Raw genomic sequence first — 10,180 nt, forward strand, 5'->3', positions numbered from 1 at the left:
TTTAGAGAAAAACTTGTGCAGCATTTATTCATCAGAATAACGTAACCTATCGATAGGTATTTTTTTCAAATAGAAATTGTGAAAAAAATCGCTATTTCCATAAATCGCAATTTCGCTCCATAGTGCGGCGCGCAGTGTTACGACTTTACGATACGATTAAGACGACGTTGAAAAAGATAAGTGTTGAACGGCAAATAATTATTTTTTGGGATTTTGGGATTCATCCAGTGAAAATTATATGTCAATTCACCACCACTCATTACACATTGTAGCATCACTTGAGTGTTGAGGTTGACGATTGAAAATAAATTATAATACAAGAAATACAATAATTCAGCGAAACAAAAGCTTAAATAACTTTCTTAAATAATTATTAAGTAAACCCGTTTTTCTAACAACGATTCGGTAACAACAAGTCTAATTTTATATCGATAAATCTGCGTCGTAGTGTATGCTTACCACTAGTCGTTGCCTGACAAGTGCGTTCTGTTCACAACTAAACTGAATATTAAAAACAATTTAATTATAGATTGATCTAGTTATTAAAACATAATTATTTTACAGTAAGGTTAATAAATATTTTCAATAATTTTATGGATTAGATTAAGATTCACAATACGATTTTTAGTTTCCCGCGAAACTGAACGAGAAGTCTTGCTTTGTTTCGTAAGATGGCGGTGCAATAGTATTTTCCTCAATCGGGACTTCTTGGTGGAAAATTGTAGCGTATATTTAGCCGTTAGGTTTTATTTTCTGAAAGTGTTTACCCGAAATTTTTTTATTAATTAAGTTTAGGATCATTGACAAAACAAATCTGAAGACTTGGCTGTATGGCGTAATGCCTTTGCATTTTCCTGCAATAGGAAAGAATCAAACAAAAAAAATTCTTCATCCGAATCAGTGAGCATCTTACCCGCGTATTTTTTTTATTTTGTTTTATCACACAACGCGAACGTAGTCTCTTCGAAATATTAATCGTAATAGAAGTTTCTACGTTGTAATTGATTGATATTCGCTGGTTGTTAGCTGCAAATGGCCAAGATCCTCGTCTCTCCTCGTGTACTAAGTAAGTCGCTTTGGAAATTGTGAAAATTTTGTAAAATCACCGGCCACCGCACACTAAGAAATTATTATCCATCCATCGTCTTCTCGATGTAAAAATTGTTGAAAAGCGAGTAAGTTTTTACTCTAAGAATCGGTGTTATTGGTTTGCAAGTTCATTTTTAATGAACAAAAGAAAAACAGGTTTTCCGTCGATTTTACCACTTACCACCAATAAAATTTGTTCTACAGGTCCTGAAATAGTTACAAATAGCAGTGAGGTCATGAACAATGTTGGGGTGAAAGGCAAAATTTATATCCCGCTTGTAAAAGTTATCCGCGGCGGGTAGTTGAAACCTGTTGAAACGGACTATCCCAGTTGCAACAAAATCGAGCAGCGAATCGGCAATGAAGGTGAGTCATTCATTTTAAACTCTAGATAATAATTTGTAGGTACGGAATATCATGGTTGAGAATTATAATTACAAGCTTTTTATTACTTTCACATGTCTGGTGTCTGTCGTCAAATCTTGCAACTTAAAATTGACCCACTTCCCGGTTTCCTATTGAGCTGAAATTTTGCATACATGTGTAAGTCCGATGACAATGCAATATTATGGTACCATTGAGCTGGTCTGATGATGGAGTCGGGAGGTGGCCATAGGAACTCCTAAACAAAACGGCGGAAACTCATCGAGTTTGGGTTCGTTGGATTTGTCTTTTCGAGCACTTTAGTGTTAGATAACGTCCAGGGTCCTGAGATTAAGATATAACTAAAAAGTGTAAAATAAAATTATAATAAAAATAAACTTTTTTAAAAACAAGCTTTTATTCTGAATTTCGAAAGCTTGTAGCGCAAACAGAGAAAAAGAGGAATAAATTCCATGCGCGATACAAACTTTCGAAATTCAGAATAAAAGCTTGTTTTTAAAAAAGTTTATTTTTATTATAATTTTTTAAGACTTTGTTCATACGATTTCAAACTTGTGGTTCGGTTCTCATTGGCGTGACGTGGCGTGGTTGGTAAGATGTTAGTACCTACCTACCCTTGTATTGTAAATAAAATTTTAGAATCGCGTGATTACCGCAGTCTCTGAATAGTGAATAGGGCGTAATTCGCATTTTCAATTTCTCATCATTACTTTTATGGGCTATGCCTGAATTAAATACCTTTTATTTATTTATTACGGTGCCAATTTATTAATTAGCGGTAGTAAGTAATGTGATAGTAGCTTAGCGTAACTTTTGGTTTTACTTACCCTCAAGTTGTGGCTTCGTTACCCTTTGTTGTAAAATAAGCATTTTGTAGAAGGATTTTTGCACAATGAAGGATGGTAGGTAGATGTGGTAACTACCTACCTTTCGTAATGAGTGCTACATCAAGATGTAAGCGGTTTTAGTGTTCAGTCCTAACCATCAATTTCTTCCGCAGTGACAAATAGCGCCGAGGCCGCGGACAAGAAAGGGTTGATTGGCGCGATTTATCTCCCGCTTGCCTACACTGCTGCTGCGAGTACCTACTTAGCTGATCCCGGTCGGTGCTGCGACCTGCGCTGACTGTAAGTCATTTTAAAAAAAAAAGTCTTTTTTTTCTCGGCTTTTTTAATGACGATGGTGGTTACTGGGGAAGCGGAGCGGAGAAGCTGATGATCAAATAAACAGTGGTGGTTTTATTGGTGAATTTTTACCTCGCTCTAACAAATAGCGCCGAGGTCGCGGAGAAGAAAGAGTTGGATGGCGCGGTTTGTCTCCCGCTTGCCTACACTGCTATCGGGGAGCTGCGCCGGTGCTGCGACCACAGATTAGAGAGTGCTGCGACCTGCGCTGACTGTAAGTCATTCTTTTTAAGTGTTCGATTTATTTTCGGCTTTTTGAATTGCGATTATTAGGTATGTTTTATTGTGCTTCTCTGCTCTGGTTACCCACTCCGCTTCTCCATTTCGCTGCATTGCTACGCTACCCCGTTTCGCTTCTTTCTCCCTAATTCTTTAATTCCTCACTTCACTTCTCCGCTTCCCGGTTTATGTGTGACTAACTTTGTAAAGCACTTGTGTCCATTTAAGAGGATAGGAGATGATGTTGGAGTATTTTTACCTCGTTCACCGCTCCATGTGCTAGGTAAACCCAGATGTAAATTGTTTTTAAAATCAAGAAAACACTTGTTTACGATTCATTATGTCCTAACCGTCAATTTCTTCCGCAGTGACAAATAGCGCCGAGGTCGCGGCAAAGAAACGGTTGAATGGCGCGATTTGTCACCCGCTTGTGCTACACTGCTATCAGGGAGCTGATCCCGGCCGGTGATGTTGTGCGACCTGCGCTGACTGTAAGTCACTCTGTTCAAAGATTTAGTTTTTTTCTCAGCTTGTCGAATGGCGATGGCGATCATTATGGTTTTTGATCATAAGCTTCCCCGTTCCGCTTTCCATCCTTGTTCCGACTTGCGCTTCGCTTCCTCGACACGCTTCCCTGCTTTTCCGCTCCGCAACCATGCTCTGCTTCCCTATTCCATTGCCTCGCATCGTTTCCCGGTTTTTTGTACGAATTTAATTAGTTTTCAACACCACTGTTCAATGAAAAGGAGCGATATTTTATGTAAATTTTATCCTCACTTACAGCTTTAAGCAGCCTTATGTGCTTATCTAGATACAATAATTGTTTTTACTGTTTATTCTTTACTATTTATTATAGTGTTTCTCTATGTTTTGGTTGTCCTTATAAATACTTGAAATAAAACCAACGATTTTTTTTCCAGTGACAAATAGCGCCGAGGTCCCGGGCAAGAAAGGGTTGAATGGCGCGATATACGTATTCCCCTTGTGCCGACACTGCTGCCGCTGCAGTCCATCTCGAATTTGCGAGCTGCGACCTGCGCTAACTGTAAGTAATTAATTGTTTTGGAAGTTTTTTTTTCGTGGCTTATTTGAATGGCGATGGCGATCATCAACTTTTTTTTTATAATAAACTTTCCTGCTTGGTTACCACGCTACGCATCCTCGCTGAGCTTTTCACTCTACTTCCCTGCTTCGTTCCACTTCCCGGCTTTGTATGAATTTAATTCCCTGTCCACTGAAGTGGGGCACGGATTTTGTGCAATTCTATAAAATATTTTTACCTCGCTAGCTCACCGCTCCGCTACCTTTTGCTACATTTGTAGGCAGCCTTAATGTGTATAACGCCCAGATGTAAGCTGTTGTTATGATTCATTAGTATCCTAACCGCCAATTTCTTCCGCAGTGACAGCGCTGAGGTCGCGGACAACAAACGGTTGAATGGCGCTATTTGTCTCCCGCTTGTGCTACACTGCTATCTGTTGCTATGGAAAGCTGCGCCCGGCCGCTGGTGCTGCGACCTGCGCTGACTGTAAGTCATTCTTTTTTAAGTGTTCGTTTTATTTTCGGATTTTTGAATTGCGATTATTATGTTCTGGTTACCCACTCCGCTTCTCCACTTCGCTGCATTGCTCCGCTACCCCGTTTTGCTTCTTTCTCCGCATCTTTTTCCCTAATTCTTTAAGTAATTTCTCACTTCACCTCTCCGCTTCCCGGTTTTTGTATGATTAACTTTGTAAGCACTTGTGTCCATTTAGAGAGGAGATTTATGCAATTATGTTGGAGTTTTTACCTAGCTCACCGCTCCGCTACTTTTGCTACGCTCGTGTAGGCAGCCTAATGCTCGCTACATCTAGATGTACATAAACAGTTTTTAGAATTATAATAAAACAGTCGTTCTCATTGTTATAATTTTATTCATTTTTGGTTTATTCCTAATTATACTTCTTCCGTAGTGACAAAAATAGCGCGGAGGTCGCAGAAAAGAAGCGGTTGAGTGGCGCGATATAACTCCCGCTTGTGCCACATTGCTGCCGCGGGGCGCTGCTCCATCTCTAATCTGAGAGCTGTCCCCGGCCGTTGATGCTGCGACCGCACTAATTGTTACTATTTTTTTTTTAATTTTGTTGATTTGATTTGATCATCAGCTTCCCCGCTATGTTTCCCCCATTAGCTTCCCTTCTCTAGTACTCCGCTCTGCTTCCTCACTACACTGCTTTAATCTGCTTCCCCGGTCCGCTACCTGGCTCCGTTTACTTTTTTTGTATGAATTTAACTACTTTGTAACACCTTGTTTGCTGTAAGAAGAGTGGCGATTTTATGCAATTTTAATAAACCTCGCTCACCGCTCCACCATCTAACTCATTTGGAAGCCTAATATTATGCTATACCCAGATATAAACTGTTTTAGTGTCGCAAGAAACAAATTGTTGTTATGGTTCATACTTATTCCAACCATCAATTTCTTCCGCAGTGACAGCGCCGAGGTCGCGGACAAGAGACGTTTGAATGGCGCGATTTGTCTCCCGCTTGCCTACACTGCTGCCGCTGGGAGCCGGTCCATCTCTAAGTCAGTGAGCTGTCCCCGGTCGGCGATGCTGCGGCCGCACTGACTGTAAGTAATATTTATCGAAATTTTTGTTTGATGTTGTTCCGAACCCATGTTAGCGCCATCTACCTATATTATTATAAAACAAATGTTTGTAAAGCGCCATCTATAATTCATCTTGCTTTATAAGAACTAACAGGACAGTTAACAGTTTACGAAATTATTTAAATAGTGAATCATAGATGGCGCTGCGCACGTCCGTCCGTGCTGTTCACGAGTGCGACCATTATAACATTCTCTCTCGAACCAATGTAAAAGCAACATCTACTGCGTGTAGTATAAATACAACTTTACCAAACCGGCTCCAGAGTTTTTCTCCGCAACAGATGTTTATCAATACGCTTCCCCACATCGCTTCCCGGATGTTTGTGAGAATTTAACTAGTTCGCAATTCCCTGTCCACTGAAGGAGATCGAAGATTTTATTATATGCAATTCTTTTGTGGATTTTTACTTCGCTCACCACGCCGCTACCTTACAAACTTTGCTCCTGTAGGCAGCCTTAATATTTACACTCAAATTTAAGCTGTTTTTAAGGTATATTATCCTTGTTTTCACCATCAATTCCTTATTTTTAAGTGACCCCTTTGGTGACACAATACAAGCATTTTGTATTCATAGGAGTCACTTAAAAATTAGGGATTGATGGTGAAAACGGACATTAGTCTCCTAACTCCTAACCATTAATTTCTTCCGCAGTGTTAAAGCGCCGAGGCCGTGGACAACAAATAATTGAATGGCGTATAACCCACTTATGCTACACTGCTGGCTCGGGGAGCTGATCCCGGCCGGTGATGCTGCGACCCTCACTGACTGTGAGTAGTCATTCTTTTCCAATTTAATGCGTTTATAGTTCCAAAATACTGAACTGTCCTATGCATGACATTGACAGAGGGGCGCCACCGTCAATACCGGATCGCTGGTTCTGATTTTTGTCATGTTTGAAACCATATAGTTGAACGATGGTAGCACCCCCCTGTCATTGAGTTTGGTGGGACAGTTCAGCGTGGGTCATCTATATTCATGGCTTACCAATATTTAGCGCCCTCTATTTACTTATAAGCAACTGTTGTGAAGCGCCATCTATGGTTCTTCCTTTCTTACTGAACTACCGGGAGTCGGGACAAACTAATTATTTCAATGCTACATAGATGGCGCTACATACCATCTACATAGCTACATACAGATGTAGCGCCATCTATGGTACATTGTAAGAATTAGTTTGCAGCACGCACAGGCGTGCTGCTTTTTATCGATCAGTCTCTCAGCCATTACAATTCAAAAGACTGTACCTACTGCGTGTGAAAATACAAATACCAACAATATCGTACCGGATTTCTACCAAACTCACCATTCCGCTACCTTCCTACCCATGTAGGCAGCCCATTTAATACACATATTGGCACAGAATAATAATGTACTGTATTACGTCACGATGTAAGCTGTTGTTACGGTCCGCTTTGCAATGGTGGGAAGTCGAACCTGTTCTGATTAATTTCGTTGCGGGTCCAATGACAGTTTAACTTTCCTTCGGGACAAACTTGACCTTCACTGGTTGGGTTTTTATTGGCGGTCAAGCTGTAGATCCTGGCTACACAGGAGTAGCAGCTTGGGAAAGAGAGGTGGGATAGTCCCGTTTTACGGTTCATATTATTAGTATTTTAACGGTTAATTTCTTCCGCAGTGGTAAATAACCAATCAACCCTTGGCACGATTTGTCTTTGTGCTACACTCCTGCCGCAGGCAGATGATTCTGGTGCAGCGGTTCACGCTGACTGCCCAGCCTATTGGGGTAAGTCAGTTTTTCGGGTTTTTTGTTTTCTCGGGGTTTTTGAATCACGATATTTTTTTTGTAGTTACAGTTATGTGTACGATCTTTGACATTATTTTAATTTTAAATGTTTAAATAGTTGTGTTAGATCATTACCTTATGATACGGATATACATGATTACATACTACTGATGATACGGAGGGTCGACCCCAAATAAAATCAGAATGGGCCAAGCAAAGAAGAAGAAGAAATTTACCTTTTTTACCTACAGTTACAGTATAGGAGCATTAGGTGAATTATTAGAATAATAGTATAAATAGATCTTACCTTAGTTACTTATCTTACCGTACTTATTCAGTGACACCTAGATTTAAACTGTTTTAGAATACAGAAAGTAAAAGAATAGTTACAAGAAGAACAGTGATTTTAATGACTCATTTATAACCATCAATTATTTCTTTCGCAGTTATAAGTGTGCTAGTGCGACTCCTGCTGCTGGTAGCTGATCCTGATCGCTGATGCCGATTCCTGACTGGGTAAGTCTTTTTTTATTTTCCCAGTGTTCTTGTTTTATTCTCGGCTTTTTGAATTTTTATTATTATGTGTTTACAGGTACGGTTTAATGTTAGCTACTTTAATATAGAGTAGGTAGGAACTGTGTTTTTTTCAGTGTTTTACAGGTTTGATTAGGGTGCGTGCTTACTATGGTGTGTTATTTTTAGCATTTACAGGTCCTTTAGGAATCTGTTTTCTAACAGGTATTTTTTTTAAACTGGAATACTTTTTAGCAATACAATATTTATGATTGTGCATTTTTTGCACTGCAGCGTAAATAATACTCATACTGACTTCTATCTAAAGTTTATTACATTGACATCAAGTTTTCCTATCTCTAATGTCTAATCAGATAGAAATTACGGCATAAATGTTTCAGTTAAATTATTTGGATTATAGATTGATAATTAATTTTGTCATCATGAAGTAAATCTAAAGTTAGCCTATTTTATGAATATTCAAACGTACCGTTGCTAATAACAGGCGCGATTCATTAGAATAGGTTTAAATTACGTTCGCTGTGACAGAAGACACACGGCCCCATTGGTGTAAAGCCTCAGATACACGGGGAGTGTTTGTCGTTGGCCTTTGTCGTTTGNCTTTTTTTATTATTTTCTATTGACGTTCATAAGTGCCACTTGTGGTCTAAACTGAATAAATATTTTTTGATTTTTGTTTTTTTTTTTTTTTTGTCGCATTTTTGTAAGAAAATAACGATACAATTATTTCAGCTGCTAAAGTTTTTATCAATTAATGTTTCTTAGTGTGAATCGTAACTCCGCTTCATTTACGAACGTAGGTAGTAGGTACTCTTACTTTATCCCAGCCGTAAAAGTTTTCTTCGTTTCCTCTGTTTATTTAGGTATTAAACATACACAAAATGAACCCCTGAAAATTTTCCTACGATTTCTTGTCTGTTTCATTAATTTTAATTACTACGAGAAAAAATATTGTTCGATTAACCATATTGGCTTTCGAAATGATGGGAATGCGTTCGTCTGGGTACTAGATAGGTATTATTAGAGGCCGGTAGATCTATTCTCATAAATAAAACACTGAATACTTAACGTTCACATTATATTGCCTTATTTTAAATACAATTTATCACTTAGCACAAAAGCGTGGGGAGTCGTCCCCGCGCGTCCCTCTATTCTGACGTTTGATTCTCGTGACGTAATGTCAATGTCACTATGACAGCAGCTCATTGGCTATAACGATATAGATGACCCACGCTGAACTGTCCCGCCAAACTCAATGACAGGGGGGCGCTACCATCGTTCAACTATATGGTTTCCAACATGGCAAAAATTGGAACTAGAGATCCGGTATTGACGGTGGCGCCCCACTGTCAATGTCATGCATAGGACAGTTCAGTATTTTGGAACTATACCGCTATTTTAACGTTTTAGATTTTTCACAATTAACAATATTTAAAATAGATCTATTAACTCCATTGGTGCTAAGCCTTAACATAATCTAGTAAACCAAAGCTCGTGAAATAGGCACTGGAAATTTGCCGTAATCTTAGGTATTCATCTGTAGAGACGATAGATGATGTTCAGTTCAAGTCAGCCGTGTATTTGGATATTAGATTTACATTTCAGATTAGTGCCTTGTTAGGTCTTTGTTTGACGCGCGCGCTTAATCCGTAGACTAATTCGGTACTTGATGTTATGTAAAGCTCTTGTTATTATAGTTAATAAGTAAGTACTTAGGAACGCTGTATTCGGGACCGTTTAGTTGCTTTGTTGTTTCTGTTAAAAATAAACCATCCTTTTTATACTGGGTCTTGCCTAACGACTCGAATCGAGGAATATTTAACATCACAATGAATATTTTTTGTAATAAGTTAACAATGCCGTACTCTCAAGGTCTGAAGCATATCCAAATATTGGAAAATAGTGTACTCTTTTTTAACGAGTCTAAAACTTAAGAAACATTAATAACTGTCATTTCATTTTAAGAAAAACCTCTTTTTTTCTCCCGTTGGGAAAACTTTAAGGCTCACTCAAACTTTACCTAGTCTACCTAAAGTCTAAAGGGATATCTTTCCTTGGCCATTAATCAATAAGTTTTAATTCGCCCATATAGCGCAGGTGCAGCACTAATATCGATATCCAGGGACCGGGTCAGGTGTCCCCGGGGAGCCTGTCCTTAATTGCGGTTAGGCGTTGGAGATATACATTTTTCACTGTATTGGTTATTTAATACTTTTTGGGTTATGGTTTGTAAACAAAAAAGGGATTTATGATAATGTTTGAGGTATCGGAGTAGCTACGTGAAAGCATCGGTCTGACTTAGTGATAGATAAATCCAAATACGGAACCTTAAAAAGGGGAATGAAACAAAAATGACTGACTTAAGGCTTGGTAT

At 38.9% G+C, this 10,180-nt stretch overlaps 1 long non-coding RNA gene across 1 annotated transcript; it reads left to right on the forward strand.

Moving 5' to 3' along the window:
- The first annotated feature begins 3,802 nt into the window (after positions 1-3,802).
- LOC114365792 (uncharacterized) lies at positions 3,803-5,454 on the forward strand. Its single transcript, XR_003656981.1, has 4 exons — positions 3,803-3,921; positions 4,279-4,404; positions 4,829-4,975; positions 5,347-5,454. It is a non-coding gene; the product is annotated as an uncharacterized LOC114365792 (long non-coding RNA).
- The last annotated feature ends 4,726 nt before the right edge of the window (positions 5,455-10,180 follow it).

The sequence above is a fragment of the Ostrinia furnacalis genome, unplaced genomic scaffold (genome assembly GCF_004193835.3).
Source record: "Ostrinia furnacalis isolate ACB-3 unplaced genomic scaffold, ASM419383v2 OfSCF0462, whole genome shotgun sequence".
Classification (NCBI taxonomy): domain Eukaryota; kingdom Metazoa; phylum Arthropoda; class Insecta; order Lepidoptera; family Crambidae; genus Ostrinia; species Ostrinia furnacalis.